This window comes from Lissotriton vulgaris, chromosome 6 (genome assembly GCF_964263255.1).
Source record: "Lissotriton vulgaris chromosome 6, aLisVul1.2, whole genome shotgun sequence".
Taxonomy (NCBI): domain Eukaryota; kingdom Metazoa; phylum Chordata; class Amphibia; order Caudata; family Salamandridae; genus Lissotriton; species Lissotriton vulgaris.
Window position 1 is genome coordinate 490765409 of NC_141694.1, and position 17885 is coordinate 490783293.

Below are 17885 nucleotides of genomic sequence, written 5' to 3' on the forward strand. Positions count from 1 at the left end.
GAAAACCATGAATAAATGCTTTTGATTTGGTACAACCATTTCTTTGGAACTTTCAATTCACTTTGAATCAAATGGACAATACACTTCGTTGTGTACCCTCAGGCTGTGCCCAGGGGGCCAACGCTGAATTTGGTGTCACCGCTTATTTATTGTTACTGGGACACCCCAGTCAGGGGGTGATACCCCAGGAGCGCGCACCAACTTTTCCATTAACTATTGATAATATTTGGTGTGCGCACCCAACCTTTTCTGATAGCTTTTGAGCAACCATTTTATGTGGAACGGATAGTGATGTGTTAAGAAAAAAAACTTAACGTAGAATGTGTAAAACGTAAATGGAAGAAGGGCTGCATGTCTTATTTCATTAGAATGGCACCTGTAAATGGAGGAAGCAGTTTATTACCCCTCTTACAGTTTGGTGGAGGTCAGAAGCACTGGAATAAGAGGTTATGCTGATGAATCAAAATCATCATCCACAAGAGCTCATAATATTTCATACAAATCTCTAAACTTTCGTAAATTACCATGGGCACCTAGTGTAACTTCGCTTATCTGTTGACATAAACCAATCCATATTGGCAATCAAATCATCCACCATGAACCAATGACAGCCACCCCATAGTTGGGCAATAATATGACATACTTGGGGACATGGAAAGTTGACCCGCAGTTTCTTCAGCATGTCCCTAATTTTGCATTGTTGGAGCAGTGTAGTCTAAAAGTGTTGTCATTCATGATTAGCTTGGCTTTGATAATGGACTTCCCATTTAATTGATGAACCTCCAACCATAAACCTCAAATTGTGTGCAGCCATGACCGGCAATACTAGCATCAGTGTAGGCCAGAAATATGTTCTCCACCTTCTCAAAGAAGGAGAGGCAGTTTTAGGGCAACAGGTATTAACTAAAATGGTAAGGTTCCCATTGAGGACCTTAACGAAGAGTGGCCTTTGGAATTAGTAATACCTTCCCCTGAATAATTGTGAGCACCTTGTGGAGCAATTGGAATAGTAAGAGAAGTACCTGCAGCAACCTAAGTAAATAGCCTTGGGCAGCTGGTTTTCCTGCGATGATGTGTCATCTACATCTTTCAATCAATCAATCAGCATTTGTAGAGAGGAGCACTGTCACCCATTGGGGTATCTGGGTTGTGGGGTATGAGTTGCCTGTTGAAAAGCCAGGTCTTGAGGAAACGGCGGTAAGAGGGAAGAAATGAGCAGAAAAGGGCAAAACAGAGGACAGAAAAATGAGTAGAAAAGGCAGAACAGAGGGAAGACAAATTAGCAGTAAAGGCAATATAGAGCAGAACAGGGCAAAACAGAGAGCAGAAAACGAGCAGAAAAGGCAGAAAGAGGGTAGAAAAATGAGCAGAAAAGGCAAAATGGAGGACAGAAAATGAGCAGAAAAGGCATTACAGAGCAAGAAACAAGCAGAGAAGGCACAAACAGAGGGCAGCAGGTAGTCAGGCAACGGAGAGTAGCTGACTGTGGGCAAGCTGCGTAGGAGGACTGTCGCAGAGGGAGCTGGCACCAGGACCTGCTCAGTGGGGATTGAGCTGTAGCCTCCCATAAGTAGGTCCAGGGGAAGGGTGGGGCGCTGGGTGGTGAGAGGAGGGAAATGCCAGGAACAGGGAAGAAAACAAATAAAAAGGCAAAACAGAGTTCAGAAAAACGAGCAGGAAAGGTGAAACAGAGGGCAGAAAAATGAGCAGCAGAAATGTGTTTTACAGTACATTTATTTTGAAGTATTGCATGCACTAGGGGCCTTTTTCTTCATTGTTGTTTCTGAGAGTGTCTTTAGCAATCCTGGGACATGTGCTGTGAGACAATGATTGAAATGGAATATAGGACTATGTCCCTGGGATATTCTCAAGCACTTAATGTGGGTATTCTAAGTTCTCTCTTTTAACCCGTTAACCGCGGCCGTTAACAGGTGACTTAAATAATTGGTATAACAACGTTCTCAGTGGACCTCACTCTGCCAAACTGACTGACCTACTAACCAACCTTAATTTCACTCACAATATAACCTCAGCCACACACGTCAAAGGGCACACATTGGACCAAGTCTGGACCAAAAACCTCACAGTATCTGTGCCCACGATCTTGTCATGTATATGGTTGGATCACCACCTAATAAAATTCACAGCAATGATTCCTATCAGTAGTAAGACCCACACGGCAGAGGGAGGCATGATCAGGAAATGGAGTGTCCTTAACAAACAGGAATTTCAGGACAACCTGGCTAACTCAGCCCCTATTCTCAACCCTGACATCGACCTCGGGAAGCAAATATCTCAGCCTGGCTACTAGCGGCCAGTGACACGCATGCTCCGCTTAAAAAACTAAACCGTGCTCGCCGCTCTGATGCACAGAAATGGTTCTCTAATGAGCTAAAAAAACTAAAGTTGTCTCTCTGCCAAAAAGAAAGGAAATGGAGGCTAAACTACTCCTTCGAACGGAAACTCCACTTCCCGAAGGCACGGAAAGAATACAAAAAAGCCATTACTGAAGCCAAAGCTGCCCACTTCTCTGCCAGAATTTTAAACTCCCACAATAGGTTGAAGGAAATTTTCTCTATCGTCAATGACCTATCCATCCAATGCAGAGAGAGTGCTTCCTAAACCTACACCTACCAAAGAACTCTGCAACTCTCTGAACAATTACTTCATGGAAAAAATCTCCAACATTAAAGTTAGCATCGCTATATCTAGCCCCACGGTGACCCCCGCCATGATGATGAATCAGTTCACCCTTGATCACTTCCCTCCTATTAGCACCAAGTCCTTCTTGGACTTGCTTTCCAGAGTCAAGTCCGGCTCACCCAGGGACTGCTGCCCACCTTATATCTTAAAAGTCACCCTCTCCGCCCAGCCGCATACCATAATATCCTTTCTGAATGAGTCCCTCTCACAGGGCAAGGTCTCTAAGGCATTTAAGGATGCCATAGTGGCATCCTTAGAAACCAAGAGCCGACCCCCAGAACCTAACTATCGCCCCATCTCTTTGCTCCCCTACTCGGCCAAGGTCCTGGAAGCCCACGTGGCAAAGTGTCTGTCCAATTTCATGGATCTCTCTGAATATCTAGACCCCCACCAAGCGGGATTCCGTCTCACCCATTCTACGGAGACAGTGATTCTTGCAGTACTAGACGCCTTAGGAGAACAAGCTGACGGAGGTAACGCTCAGGCCCTGGTGCTTTTAGATCTTTCGGCCGCATTTTGACACGGTCGACCATGAAGACTTCTGGACTCTGTCAGGGAGGCCGGCATCCAGGGCCCAGCCCTCGGCTGGATCGGCTCTTTTCTCGAGGGCCATACTCAAGCGGTACGCCTAGCTTCCTTCACTGCTCCCAAGATTACTACTACATGTGGGGTCCCACAAGGATCATCATTATCCCCCCACCTGTTCAATCTATACCTCTTACCTTTGATCCAGTCCTTGAAGGACAGGAAGGTGACCACATTCAATTATGCTGATGACCTTCAGTTAATTTTTACTATTGATAACTCTCCTAACTCAGGGCCTCATTAGGATGGAGGTGAATATGCATTCTCCGGGCTGGCGGAAGCCACCGCCGGCCGGAGGATGCGGATTCACCGCTGCGGCCACAAAATACACCCACCGCCAGATTAGGATGGCGGTGGGATTGCGGTGGGACCAGCGGCAGACGGCAGGTCCGTCCGCCGCTGATCTGCGGGGTGTGGAGTGCCATTTGGTGGCGGTGTCTGCAAGACACCGTCAGCCAAATTAGGATGTGCATCGTCACATGCTTTTCCACGGTGGCTTTTCCACCATGGAAAATCATGTGGTCTTTGGTGTTTGGGGGCCCGTTGCGGGCCCCCAGGGTGTCGGGGGTGGGGGGTGCACATGGGGGGTACCTATGGTACTACCCAGCATTTACATGCACAAAGCGTCAGACACCACGCAGTGCCTGCCGCTTTGTGCATGTAAATGTTAATCATGCATTTTTAACCTTGCGGCTGCTGCTTTAAGCAGCACCCTCCGCAAGGTTAAAGATACAGGATGTGACTGCCAGGGTGGCGGTCACATCCTAATTGCACCGGAGGGACCGCCGCTGCCCGTGCGGACGGTCCATCCACCTCGGGGGTGGCGGACGGACGCAGGTCCGTCCGCCATCCTAATGAGGCCCTTTATTTGGGAATTCCAGGCCACCATGCTCCAGCACTAGATGGACCTAAACCATCTAAAACTCAATCCAGGTAAGACCGAACTGGTTCTGACAGCGAGTAGCCAGATCTTCTGGAGCCCACACTACTGGCGGGTGGAACTCGGGTCCCCCCCTGTTCCGTCTACCTCTGTCAAAAGCCTAGGGGTCACCATAAATAACGTCCTTTCACTAAGATGCCAAGTTGGTGCAGTGGTCTCAACCTGCTTCTTTCAGTTACGCAAAATCAGGAAGGTCAGTCGTTTGCTCACCCACGCAGCACTGATACAGGTCTTGATTGCCATGGTACTCTCACACTTAGATTATGCCAACTTAATCTACTTAGGCATGCCACTTATCTTAATCAAACAACTACAGATGGTCCAGAACCAAGCAGCAAGACTGATCCACCAGCAACCTAGATGGCAATCTGCCAGACCTCTACTAAAAAAACTCTTTAAGGGCCATATGTAGGTAAATCCCAAATATCGATTCTTAAATACCGATTTTTTACGAATTTAACAAATCGGTAATTAGAAATCGGTATTTGGGATGTAGGTAAAAAATCAGTAAAAATTTCCGAATCGGTATAATTTGGTAAATAAATACCAAATAATCAACACCAATCGGTAAATACCCAATCGGTAAATACCGAATCAGTAATTCAAAAACAGAAACAATTAAGGAATCAGCCAATCCGGTGCAACCACCCCTCCTCCCAACCAGGAAGTGGCCACACCCATGCAGGTGCACTCAATCTGAAGCTGCTGGAGAGGCTGGGAGAGCAGAGCAGAGTCCTTGAGCCCTTGGGAAACTTTTACTCCTGGAAAAACTGCAAAATGTCAAGCAAAGACACTGACAGGGAAGGTGCAGAGAGAAAGAGGAAGGTGAAATTCAGCCCCATGGAGCTGCAGGTCCTTGTGGAGGAGATAGTCAAGGAACACCACAAGTTGTTTGGGAAGCAGTCCCTGCAGGTGGCAGAATCTGCCATACGGAAGATTTGGCTGGCAATACAGACAAAGGTCAATGCAATTGGAGTGACTCCACGGGACATTGACGACCTGAAAAAGAGGTGATATGACCTCCGGAGCGTGAAAAAGCGAAAGATGGCTGATCTCCACAAACAAGCAAACCTGACAGGAGGAGGGAGGAACAGGGCACCTGCCCTGACTGAGCTGGAGGAGCTGGTGGAGTCTACCATTGAACCAGACAGCGTCTGTGGGATTGGGGGTGCAGACAGCTCACCCCGAGCTGCCACCAGAAAAGGTAAGAAGCATGCACAGCAATCACCCCCACCCATTCCCCTTCCCCTTCCACAATGTGGTAGTGTCAACCACACTCCAGTACAGGTTTTAGTATACATCAGCAATGTTTAATGGGAGATGTAGTCATTGAAACACCTACCATGTCAGACAGCACCCCAAACAACAAGGCATGCAAAACACATCAGTGATGAGCAAGCTGAAGCAATAGCGACAGTGTTTCAGTGATGAGAATTTAATTGCATAAGCAGGGCTGCAGGACAACAGAGCTAATAGAAGATTTTCTGTCCACAGGCGAGACATCTCGCAAGCGTCCCAAGGACAAGGAAGGGAGTGCACCACGGAGGGAAGACACACAGGCGGCGAGTACCAGTGCAGGGCAAACCATACAGGAAACTGCTGCATCAACCACACAGCCAGCCTCCCAATGCAATCTGTACATACACTGGGCCTGGGATGAAAAATGAAACTTTTGAACATGAAAGTGCACCCGTAGCCAATTGTGATAGAGAACTGATGTTTGTGTAGAAAGACTGCAGGTTCCATGGTGCAGCATAAAAAACTGAGGTACATTCAGAAGATTCAGCTTTAAATCCTTGTGGCATGGCCATAGAGTACTATATGGCGCAGGACTCGATTACCTTAAAAAGACATGTACTTTCTATGTCCCTAGTCACAATTTAGGATCCTCAACAATTTGGTTCTGGGGAGGACTTTTTAGGTATCAGCTGCTAAGATATGGAACACACTTCCAGTGATGCTGCAGAAGAATTCTGGAGTACTATATTTTCACAAGGCGTTAAAAACATTGAAGTATTCTCAATAATTATTCATAGGATCTATTTTCATACTCGGCACCAGACACCTATATAGCTTATAGTGTACTATATCAACTGCATAACATGACATAACATTACAGTGATAGCCTCCAAATCCCTCTTCAGAATATGGTCCATCAATAAGTGCCAAATACCCTTGGGTTCCTGTCCCTATTTGGATGACAAGGGATTGCATGAACTATAAGAGCATTTGTTGGCATGCTTTTTATGATGATCATCCGGCTTATGAATTTGTCAGTTACTTTGTTCTTTTTGATTCATTCTTTTGGCTACCCACCGACGTACTGCAGGAGCCAGCATATTTGTTTCAGTAACCTGGGTGTCGGGGAGATACAGAAGTAAATCTACTGAACAAGCTTCCAGAATGTACTATTCCAAAAAGAGATTTAATAGCCTTTTAGATTGCACCAAATATGTACTTTTCTTTCAGCCATTCGTAATTTTATTAGCCCCATGGGTAGACGTTTCCCCAAAATGAGAGCAACATTTCAATGGCCTCTTTGAAGTTCTACTATTACTGCGAGTTCTGCCCAAAGTTTTTAATCACTGCATTCGTCATGGTTACTGTTAGACCTGACAGCCTTTGGTGTGGTTTTCTCCCCACTTTTTGCCTGTCTCCCTCCAATATGTGACCTTGTTTTTGCTATTTTCAAGACCCTGGGCACTTACCATTGCTGACCAGTGCTAAAGTGCATGTGCTCTCTCCCTTAAACATGGTATAATATGGCATAACCCCGATAGGCATATTTAATATATTAGTCCCTAGTAAAGTGCATTACATGTCCCCAGAGTCTGTAAATTAATTGCTACTAGTGGGCCTGCAGTACTCATTGTGCCACCCACTTAATTAGCCCTCTACCCATGCCTCGGGCCTGCCATTGTACAGACTGTATGTGCAATTTTACCCTGCCGCTTGAACCTGGCAAGATAAACCTCTTGCCAGGTCTTAACATTCCCTTTTGTACATATAAGTCACCCCTAAGATGGGCCCTGTATGACCCATGTGTTACATGTCTTGGTAGTGCAAAACTCCCAATTTAATTTTTCACTAGTGCAAGGCCTATCTCTCCAACAAGTTAACATTGGGATTACCTTATTACTTCTTTTAAGTGTAATTCCCAATTATGAAGAGATAGACTTTTCAGATTTGGTGTCACTTGACTCACAAGTTAAAATCACAACTTATGGTGAAGTTGGATTTTAAGTTACAGCTCAACAAATCCCACTTTTAGAAAATTGGTATTTAAATACTTTAGCCATTTGGAGCCTGCTGCCTGTCTATGTTCAGTGGGTGACAGCTGGGTTTTGTGTATTCCCTTTAGACAGTCACATACAAAGGAAGCTTAGGTGTGTCTTGATGCGCCATCCTTGGTGATGGGAGGTAGGAGCTGGGCACAGGCTCACACTTACACCTGAATATGCTGTGTCCTGTCGACACACAAAAGGTTGCATACCCCTGTAATGAGCCTGGAGCCAGGGCAGGAAGAAAGGACCTCTGTACACTTCAAAGCACAACTGGGTATAAATACTGGATTTCTGAGACCATACTCCAGTACACTTCTGGACCTGTGAGGACTCTGCCAGGAAGAAGAACTGCTGTGCTGCTGAAAGGACTGTCACTTTGCTGGACTGCTGCTTTGCTGGACTCTTGCTTTGCTGAGCTGCCCTGCTGTCTGCTGCTCTCCTGTCTGGGTGAGAAGGACTGGACCCGCATCACTTGAACCCAGAATAACTTCAAGCACTTACTGGCTAGCCGCCTGTTCTAAGTCTCAGGGACATCAAAGACTTCAACTCATCCTGCTCCAGCACCTGGAATTTGCTTGCTGCAAGTCTTGCCTTGCCAAGTTGTACAAACACACCCATGGGCCCTTGGAAGTGGGTATAAAGTTCTGCTTCAATCAGAATCCATGTATCCTCATCGGAACCTCACATCTTTGTCGAAGACAACACATACTGGATCAAGGTATTTTGGTTCAGTGGGTCCGAGTGGGTCCCTGTATCTGGCCTGCGCTCTTTCGTGGTCGGCCTGAACCTTTGACTTTGCCCCGGTCCAGCACGACCAGGTATCCCTTTGAAGCGCTTATTGTTTCTAAACGCTGTTTTACATTTATTCTTAAAAATGTATATATTGAATTCTACTTTTTGGATTTATGGTCTTTTGGTCTTGTTTCATTTATAAAATTAAGCTCTATTTTTCTAACCTGGTGTGGCTTCTTTTGTGGTGTTTTCACTATGTTACTGTTTGAAGTGTTGCATAATTACTTTAAACATTGCCTTTTAAGTTAAGTCTGACAGTTCTGTGCCAAGCTACCAAAGGATGAGAAAAGGATAATTTAGGATGTGTTGTGACTAACCCTGACTAGGATGGTGGTTTCTGCTTGGTCAGGGTGCATACCTCTGCCAACCAGAAACTCTATTTCTAACAGTTACATATTCCCATCACTTACTCATTTAGCTCTGTAAACCTTCCTATCTCCCCTGAGAGGCATTTGGCTGAGTAAGCCTTCTCCTTCTCTCTCTTGTTGTGTTAGTGAGCCTCATATGCTAATTTGTATCAAGAAAGTAATGCAAATACGTCCTTACCACATAGTTTACCTCCACTGTATCATTGTAACTGGAAGGGGGGTATTTACAAGCACAATCACAGCCACATGACCAGTGCTTTAACTTCCCTACTGTAATATCATTAATTTATTCTTCTTCAACTGCTCCATCTTAAACTATTCCCTCTGAACCTTCATGTCTTTATTAGCCAACCTGTCCTTCGTGTACCCCCATCTCTTTAATCTAGAGAATCTTAGGTAGGGGTCTCTCACCTTTTCTGTAATCAGAGCTACATATCTTTAAAGAATATCATCCAGAGCTTCTACTAATCATGCTAGAATAGTAACCCCCCATCCAGGATTATCAGCAATGTTCACATAATTGCGTTAGGCAGGGTTGCTATCAGCAAAATTCAAAAGCATTATCAACTCTGAATGCCTATGCATGGGCCATACAGCCACTGCTACAGTCCTCCTGGCACCAAGGTAATAACATAAGTAATACATGTCTCCTACTCAAATTGTAACTTTTAATACATTTTGAAAATGTTACCATTTTTCTCCAAACATCAGCTTAAACCTTATGAAAATACACATATTTTCAGCTCAAATGTATGATTTTTTACTTTCTATACATATAATAATTCAACCAAACAAATACATGTATATAAGTAGGTTGGGCTGCCCACACAATAGCTGGTGTTCATGCGTGATCTAAGGCAAAGGGTCACAGGCCTACATTACATTTATTTACAGGTATTTTTCATGAAAAGTCACCCTTCCCTTGACTACCCAATACTTAGAAATGGAGTCTAACATTAGTAATATGAGCTAAATTGCTCTGAATCATCCAACTTACACTGTTCCTTTAATGACTGCCTTTACACCAAAAAAACACCAACTTGCACTAGCTGACATTGTTCCTGTTTAAGGGTTACAATGTGTTTGGAAATATCAAGTCGCAGATCTGATTGCAGACACCACTGTCAGGCTTTGTCGTTGATGTTTGTGGTCCCTGGTATCACTCAACATTACAAAAAATTAGATTTAAGACCTGATGTTCAAAGGTATTCTGCTGTTGCAAACGCAAAAAAGAACACTTAATAAATCTGTGTCCAGTACGTAGTTATTGTTATAAAAAGGGAAAGTACTTTATTATGCACACTGCAAAATTATATCCTCAAATTTACAAACCTTTTCAGAAGTAAAGTGGAAACCATGTGAAGAGTTTCACAAACAAACATGAGCACACATTATAGACAGGTCCCACAGGTCATATAACACCCTAAATATACTATGTAGCTCCTCTGCTGGAGGCACCCCGAACAAAGACTTGAACCCTAAAACCAGAATAGCACCACTACGTGCTTAACACAATATGGCAGGTGCAGTATAAAATAACACAATCAAAAACAGGGGGAGGAAGAGGTATCAGTTAGGTTCACCCTCCTTATTCAGTTATACACACAAAAAACGGAATACCGGAATAAGAACCTAACCATGGGAGAAAAAATGAGACCTCTGCTCAAGAGGAGTAGAAACGTCTACTGACTAGAAAGAAAAGTTTATCTTTCTAGAGTCCCCTCACTCACCAGGGTCTCCCCTTAGTGACATGCTTCATCATAGGGGTCCTCTCAATCCGCTGTGGATTGAGGCGTGCTGTGACATGTGAAATTACATATGAGTAATTATGTGGAACTATGTGTAGTGCAGTGTTGTGGAGTGGGAAAGAAACATGGTTAAAATACCTAACTAGTGGGTGAATGCTTTATTCCTGCTCCTAGTTGGTATGTTAAAACCAGGGGTGAATACTGGTGAAAAACAACATAACCATGATAAGTCAGGTATCCCTAGTATTAGTCGACATGTTTCGAGCCTCCCCTAAAGCTCAGGGGCCAGCCCTGTACATGCCACTCCTAAGTGACCTTAGGTAATTAGGTAATCAGGTAAATTGCAGTGAAAACGTGCAATAAAATGCCACACCTAATGTGTGTGCACTATTAGTTAAATACATATGATTACACAATGGTACATAGTACATAGTATCTGTAGGGAATAAAACACAACACTGTTAGCGTGACATTCACCTACCAGAAGAAGATCTGGCAGGCATCGTAAATACAGGTGTCATTCTAATTTGTATGAATGCTCCTCTATAGGGCATGTAGTTATCAACTACCTTGTGTCTCGACATGCTTTGCAGGAGAGAAACATGTGGCAAGTGTCTCCAAAGGAGATAGTGAATGAGTGCTATTTACAAAAAACCTAAACACCTCGTGACACACAACACCATTTACGAACATTAGTGGAAAAAACGAACGATCCAGAGATCATGGTTCTGGATATAAATTCATAAGATGCTAGAGGAACTTAGCTCCTGGCTCTGGACCTTTCCAGCCTCATTAACAGGTAAGAGTGGGGGGTGAGCATATGTTCCTCCCTTCCAAGAGATCTGTTCTAGGCAGTAGGGTAATTCCTTATTTTGATACAAAACAGTAATCCAGGTTGGTTTGAGTGAAGATAGTTCCTTTTTATTTTCATTCACCGCTTCGTTCAATCCATTTCACTCTTTTTTAGCTTTTCTCAAAATGAGTTATTTGAAAAAGAGAACAGCCGACACATGTTTCGCCCTATACAGCTATACAGCAAGTTGAGCCAGGGCTTTCTCAAGGCTAGTCATTCTATTCAGGCGTCATAATATCAGACGGATAATAGGTACATGTCTAATATTCTTAACGTAACATATCTAAAACATACCATTATTAAATAAAGTCAAAGAGGGGTCTCTCGTGGGGTCCCAGGATAAATTCATAACGAATAGCTCTACAGTGGTAACACCGCCGACTAGCTTTGAGAAAGCCCTGGCTCATCTTGCCATAGAGGGCGAAACATGTGTCGGCTGTTCTCTTTTTCAAATAAATCATTTTGTGAAAAGCTAAAAAGGAGTGAAATGGATTGAACCAAATGTTGAATGAAAATAAAAAAGAGCTACCTTCACTCAAACCAACCTGGATTACTGTGTTGTGTCAAAATAGGGAATTACCCTACTGACTAGAACAGATCTCTTGGAAGGGAGGAACATATGCTCACACCCCTACTCTTACGAACATATACTCATAAAAAGTCACATACTTGAAATGTGCCCCATGGTCTGGAGGGGTGGAGGGGCTTGTTGTCACACTCTGTAATATTAACCACTTGGCTGCTAAGGACTCTGAGGCTACATAATGAGATTTCCATTGAAATCAATGGAAACTCCATGACGAGTTACCCTTGTCATTAGCGCTGAAGAGGTTAATGGTAACAAAGGGTAGTTGTTAGTGACCCTGTAAAAAAACAGGGGTTGTTCTGTGTCTCCATGAGCCTTAACTCCGCCAGCTTATTTCCAGAGGGCGGTCAGCTGTAAAGGAAATAGTCAAAAAGACTTAATTCGTCAGAGTGCGCCTCACCGGGTAATCACCTACTCGCTTCCCTGGAGACCGCATATTAACGCATCTCTCCTTGGGTGCCTCCTGATATACTTCTGCATCTGCCTAGTCATCAGTGGATCGACTAGAGCGGTACTCTTCCAAAATGGCTGACGGAAAACGTCCTTTACGTCTGCCATATGTGAAGTGTAATTCTACCGCGTTTAGGGAAACAGAACTTCGTTATTACTGGGAATTGACTGTAAAGGACTCAAGGGAACCAAGAGGTTTAAACACAAGTGGAATATCCATTATGCAAACAATTACTTCTTATACAAGGTCTTTGTCTTATTGTCTTTAGTGCTGTGTGTTGGGGTTCACACTAGATCATTTATATATCTACTTGATTTAGGAATGTTTGCCAATCATTTGACACTATGTAATGTTTTTTTAACAGGAAACAAGTTTTTTAAAATTGATTTTAAAACATGACAAAATATGCATATTTAATTATGACATGGGAATGGGTGATACGTGTGATGGTAGTCATCTATCAAGTTGAGATTCATCTCTTATGATATCATTAGTTGTAGCTGGTTGGTATTATTACCTGGTGAATTGACCCCAAGGGATATTATCATTCAAACCTAGGGTGTCTGTGCGTAATTTAAAAACCCAGCATTGTTCCTTTTCTAGAAGTCTTTGTTCAAGGTTATCAAGATGCGTAATGTGTTCTAACACTACCCTTGTAAGATCATTGAGGGTGTGTTGTTTTTCGATGAAATGTGATGGCGTTTTTGTGGTAGTTCGTTTACACCTGATGTTACTCCGGTGTTCCACTATTCTGGTGCTGACCTTCCTGGAGGTTATACCCAAGTAGTGAAGGTTGCAAGTGCGTGTGATCATGTAGACGAGCCCTGAGGTGTTACAATTTATGAATTTTCGCAGTTCCCAAGTCATGTTATTGTTAAAGACCACTTTTTTTAGTTGTGGATGTTAGGGGCGCACACTGCTGTTACTGCATGGGTGGTGTCCGCATGGTAGTGTGTTTAGTACTTGCTGTGTTGTCTCATTGCCAGTTGTGGTTTTTGGGCGTGTATGTACCAAAATATCTCTCAGGCTCTTCCCCTTTCTATGGTAGAACATAGGTCTCAGTATGTTCAGGTTGCCACTGTTTAGGGTGCGCCAATGTTTTTTTCACTATCTTAGTGACGGGATCAGTTGCTATATTGAAGGTGGTGATGCATATAGGTCTTTGATCTTTAGCAGGTTCCTCTTTCAGGTATGTTTCAAGGAGCGCCTCTCTGTGGTTTTTAGCAGCTGTCTTTCTTGCTTTGGACACCAGATGTGGCAGGTATTTCCTCGTAATTTCTTTTTTTATGGCATAGTTCCCTTACTTGGATTCTGTAGTCTTCTTTTTCGGTGCAGTTTCTCCTAAGTTGAAGAAACTGTCCAAATGTGAGGTTCTCCTTTAATTGTCTTGGGTGAAAGCTGTCATATATTAAGAGGCAGTTCTTAGCAGTGGGCTTGAAGTGTGAAGTGTGTAGTGGTCTTGAATAAGCCATCGACTGCAAAGATGTTCAGGTCCAGGAAAACCAGCTGTGTCTTGCTCATTGTATGCGTATATTTTAGAAAGGGATCTTGTAGGTTTAGCCAGGTGATAAATTAATTTGCTTAGTTACTACCCTTTGTTACCATTACTATTACAGAGTGTGACAACGAGCCCCTCAGCCCCTCCAGACCATGGGGCACATTTCAGCCTTATGTATACATGTTCGTAAATGGTGTTGTATGTCACGTGGTGTTTATGTTTTTTGTAAATAGCACTCATTCACTATCTCCTTTGGGTACACTGGCCATAGGTTTCTCGCCTGCAAAGCATGACGAGACACAAGGTAGTTGATAACTACACGCACTATAGAGGAGCATTTATACAAATTAGAATGACGCATGTTTTTATGAAGCCTGATAGATCTTCTGGTAGGCGAACGTTACTCTAACAGCGTTCGGTTTTATTCCCTAGAGATACTACGTACCATTGTGTAATCGTACGTATTTAACTAAAAGTGCACACACATTAGGTGTGGCATTTTATTTCACTTTTTCACTGCACTTACCTGCTTTATAGGTTACTTAGGAGTGGCACGCACAGGGCTGGCCCCTGTGTGGTCCTGAGAAAGAGTTTTAGGGGAGGCTCGAAACATGTAGACTAATTCTAGGGACACCTGACTCATCATGGTTAAGTTGTTTTTCCCCAGTATTCACCCCTGTTTTTAACATACCAACTAGGAACAGGAATAAAGTATTTGCCCACTAGTTAGGTATTTTTAATCATTTTTCTTTCCCTCTCCACAACACTGCACTACTCATAGTTCCACATAAGTGCTCCTACGTAATTTCACAAGTCGCAGCATGCCTCAATCCACAGCGGATTTAGAGGACCCCTATGTTGAAGCATGTCACCAAGGGGAGACCTTGGTGAGTGAGGGGACTCTAGAAAGAGAAGCTTACCTTTATATACACTAGACTTTTATACTCCAATTGAGCTGAAGCGTAAAGTCTCACACGGTTAGGTGTTTTTGTGTGTATAACTCAAGAAGGAGGGTGAACCAGGGCCGGACTGGGGGTGGACTGGGGGTGTCGTCGGGCTATTTGCCAGGGCCGGTTTTCGGCTGATTTTATTACAGGGCCGATTTTGCAACTATGCTTCTTACTCCCCCTGTTTTTGATTGTGTTGAATACAGCGTGTTGCTGTGGGAGTTTCTCCAAATACCAAAACATGTGGCACACATAACACCACGTTACACTAACAACATGAATAAAGTCACTGGCCTAACCTTCTCAGAAGAGGAGGTGGAAAGGATCATCTAATCCATATTACCCTTAGCAGAGACACCAAATAGAAACTCCAATGAAGGGAGCCACGTTGGGATGAACTGAAGGAACTGAAAAGGAACCAAATAGAAACCATGATCCATGTTATAATTGATGGTCTGGGTACCTTTGCTAGTAACCTCCCTGTCCTGTCACTCTTGGAACTCCCACTAACATTGATAGTTGTTGCGATACCTGGGCAGAAACTGGGACTGTTCAGTATCAGTGGTGTACAAACTGCCCAGAACTATGTATTGCCTGTCAAGTTGGCCTTATACCAATGCATATTGCCCTTCTTCATCCGGTTGGCCTTCTCAGCTACAAAGGGGACGGCAGGCTCTAACCAAATTGCTGCAGCCCTGAAGAAAGCTTAATTGGTCATTTAAACTAATTGTCCCTCCACCTTCTTTTCAGTGCCTGTCCCTCTTTTACTTTTAAGTGTATTTCCTGAAGGTATGTAATGTTCGTATTATGTCTTTTTTAGCTGTGCCTGTACTGTGCACTTTTTACTGGGCATTGTTGCTTCTCCCAATGTTCCAAGTACTGATGATGTATTTACTAGGGGATACATACTATTTGGTGGTGGTATTATTAGTTATAGGTTTGCTAATGCTAGTTGTGACACCTGTTTGCATATTAGTTCCAGTGTTATGTAGTTAATAGAGCCCTATTGTGTTCTGCCCCCCCCGGGTATTGTGTTCCCTGGTGTAAGTCAGGATCAGATGTAGAAGAACCATGCGTTCGAATTTCTGTGCATAACACATAACAATAAATCTATACAGGACCGGCTTTAGCGCTTGTGGAGCCCGGTGCTGCAACCAATTTGGCACCCCCCACATCCCATGTCCGCCTCCCCTGATTCTCTCACTACCACAGAACAAAAGTGCTCCTCATCTCTACAATCCTAAGTTATTGCCTAATACCACGCCCACCACCCTAAGGTCAACGCCCCACTCCACAGGTCAGCGCCCAGTGCGACCGCCCCCAGTTGTACTTCCCTAAAGCCAGCCCTGAACCCCTATAAATAATACTACTGTAAAGTTGCACTGTCGCAAGCATTTCTCATTGAACCTGTGGGGTTGTAACCCTCCACTTTTACTTTTATAATACTCAGGCTGTTGCAGTGGCCCACCATCCATGTTGTCCACACAGTCTTCTAAATAAAGGATTTGATTTTTAAGTTCTTGGACTTAAGTAATGGTTTCAAATGCGTGTGGGGCTAAATCAATAAGGGCTAGGTCATTATGCAGGACACTTTCTTTGAGTTTACACAGATTCTCTTGTTCCAAGTTAAGGTCTATGGTAACTTCAAGTGTTTTTGCCTCTAAAGCCAACCTGGTGTCTCTAAAAGCAGTTAATGTTTGATCTAGCTTGTTGGCCGTAGTGTTTAATTCTCCATTTATTTTCATATTTGTAAGTGCAGTACAGCAGTCCTCAACTTTAGTCAGTCTTTCTCTCTTTCTTCCTTGGGTGGCACTTGGCCGATGTCAGTACTTGGTTTTCCCATAGTATCCTATCCTTGAGCACAACCTATAGTCACTGTGCTGGTACAGTATTTCGTGTTGTTTATTGTCTTTGAAGTACCCTGCTGAGCACCCTAGAGTAGCCGCTGAACAACTAGTATCACCTAGGGCTTGCATGGGCAGTTATCTTCTTTTAGAGTCTCGTCCACAAACATACTGCATTTGCTTCTACTCTGTAATGCGATGATGGTGTACAATGGGGTATTCTGTCTCTGAACTCACCTCTGTTCCTTCCAATTGAGTCAGTGGAGCACAGCCAAATTGTACTGCCTCTTTCGCCACTTATCTGCACCCAGTATTCCAGGTCAACTTTTATTTGTGTGGTTTCTGGACTCTGAATGGCACATATCACATTGGCCACTCTGTGAATGCCAAGAATCTGCCTCTGTGTCTCCATATTGCCTTGAGTGGTATAGTTTGTCTACAGGTATGTCACCAAGGAAAAATGGGCTTACCCCATTTCGGTCATAGTTTCTCTGCAGTACACAGGTATTCTGCTGTTTTCGCCCCATTCCACTGATCGGGGGCACTACACAGTTGTGATTGTCCCTGTATTCTCCCAGTAGAGCAAAAAGTTTATGGTTGCTCCTCCCTCTTCAGTAGATCTTGCTGATGGGGGTCTCAAGGCTCAAGCCGACCCACTCGATATACAGTTCTGGTTGTCCCCCTCCTCGGCCTGTGGGGCCAATGCCCTCAGCACAGCCTCCTTCAGCGTCCTCAGCCCCTAGTGCTCTTTCTTCCCCTCTTGGGGTGAATTGATAAAGATTCCTGTTGTAGACAGCAGTAAATGGTTCCATCCAGAGAATTGTCACTGAGGCCTGTGTCCAGCCTGGACCAGCCCATCTCTCTGCAGAGCCTCGGCCCAAAGATCTTCATCACAGTTCCCGCCAATTTAGCTACTTCCCAGGCCCAGGCACAACCACCTTTGCATTCGCACTATCCTCCTTCCTCAGTCATATCGCTGAGGCTGGCCCTCTCGATGTGAACTGCAGTTGGTGATTCCAGACAAGAGGGTGTCATGGGGATCATTATTTGATGGCAGCTGCCATCTTGGGATCGTTGTTTTTTTCTCTCCAGAAGGTGTTTGCCTGGGGTTGCTTTCTGATACAGTTGTCTGATCATAGTTTGTGAACACCTGACCCGGTACAGAGTAATGGCACTTTATCTCGTAGATGGGCTGTAGAAGTGTGGATTTTTGTTGCATATTGGACTGGGGCACCAGAGTGCTATGGATTGTATCATACTTGGTCACGTAATCCCCCCCGGGCCCC

The 17885-nt window shown here is 44.1% G+C and overlaps 1 protein-coding gene across 13 annotated transcripts in view; it reads left to right on the top strand.

The window, feature by feature from the left end:
- Positions 1-17885, top strand: part of RIMS1 (regulating synaptic membrane exocytosis 1) — a 1970833-nt gene that overhangs the window by 828647 nt on the left and 1124301 nt on the right. The gene's annotated exons all lie outside the window — the stretch shown is intronic.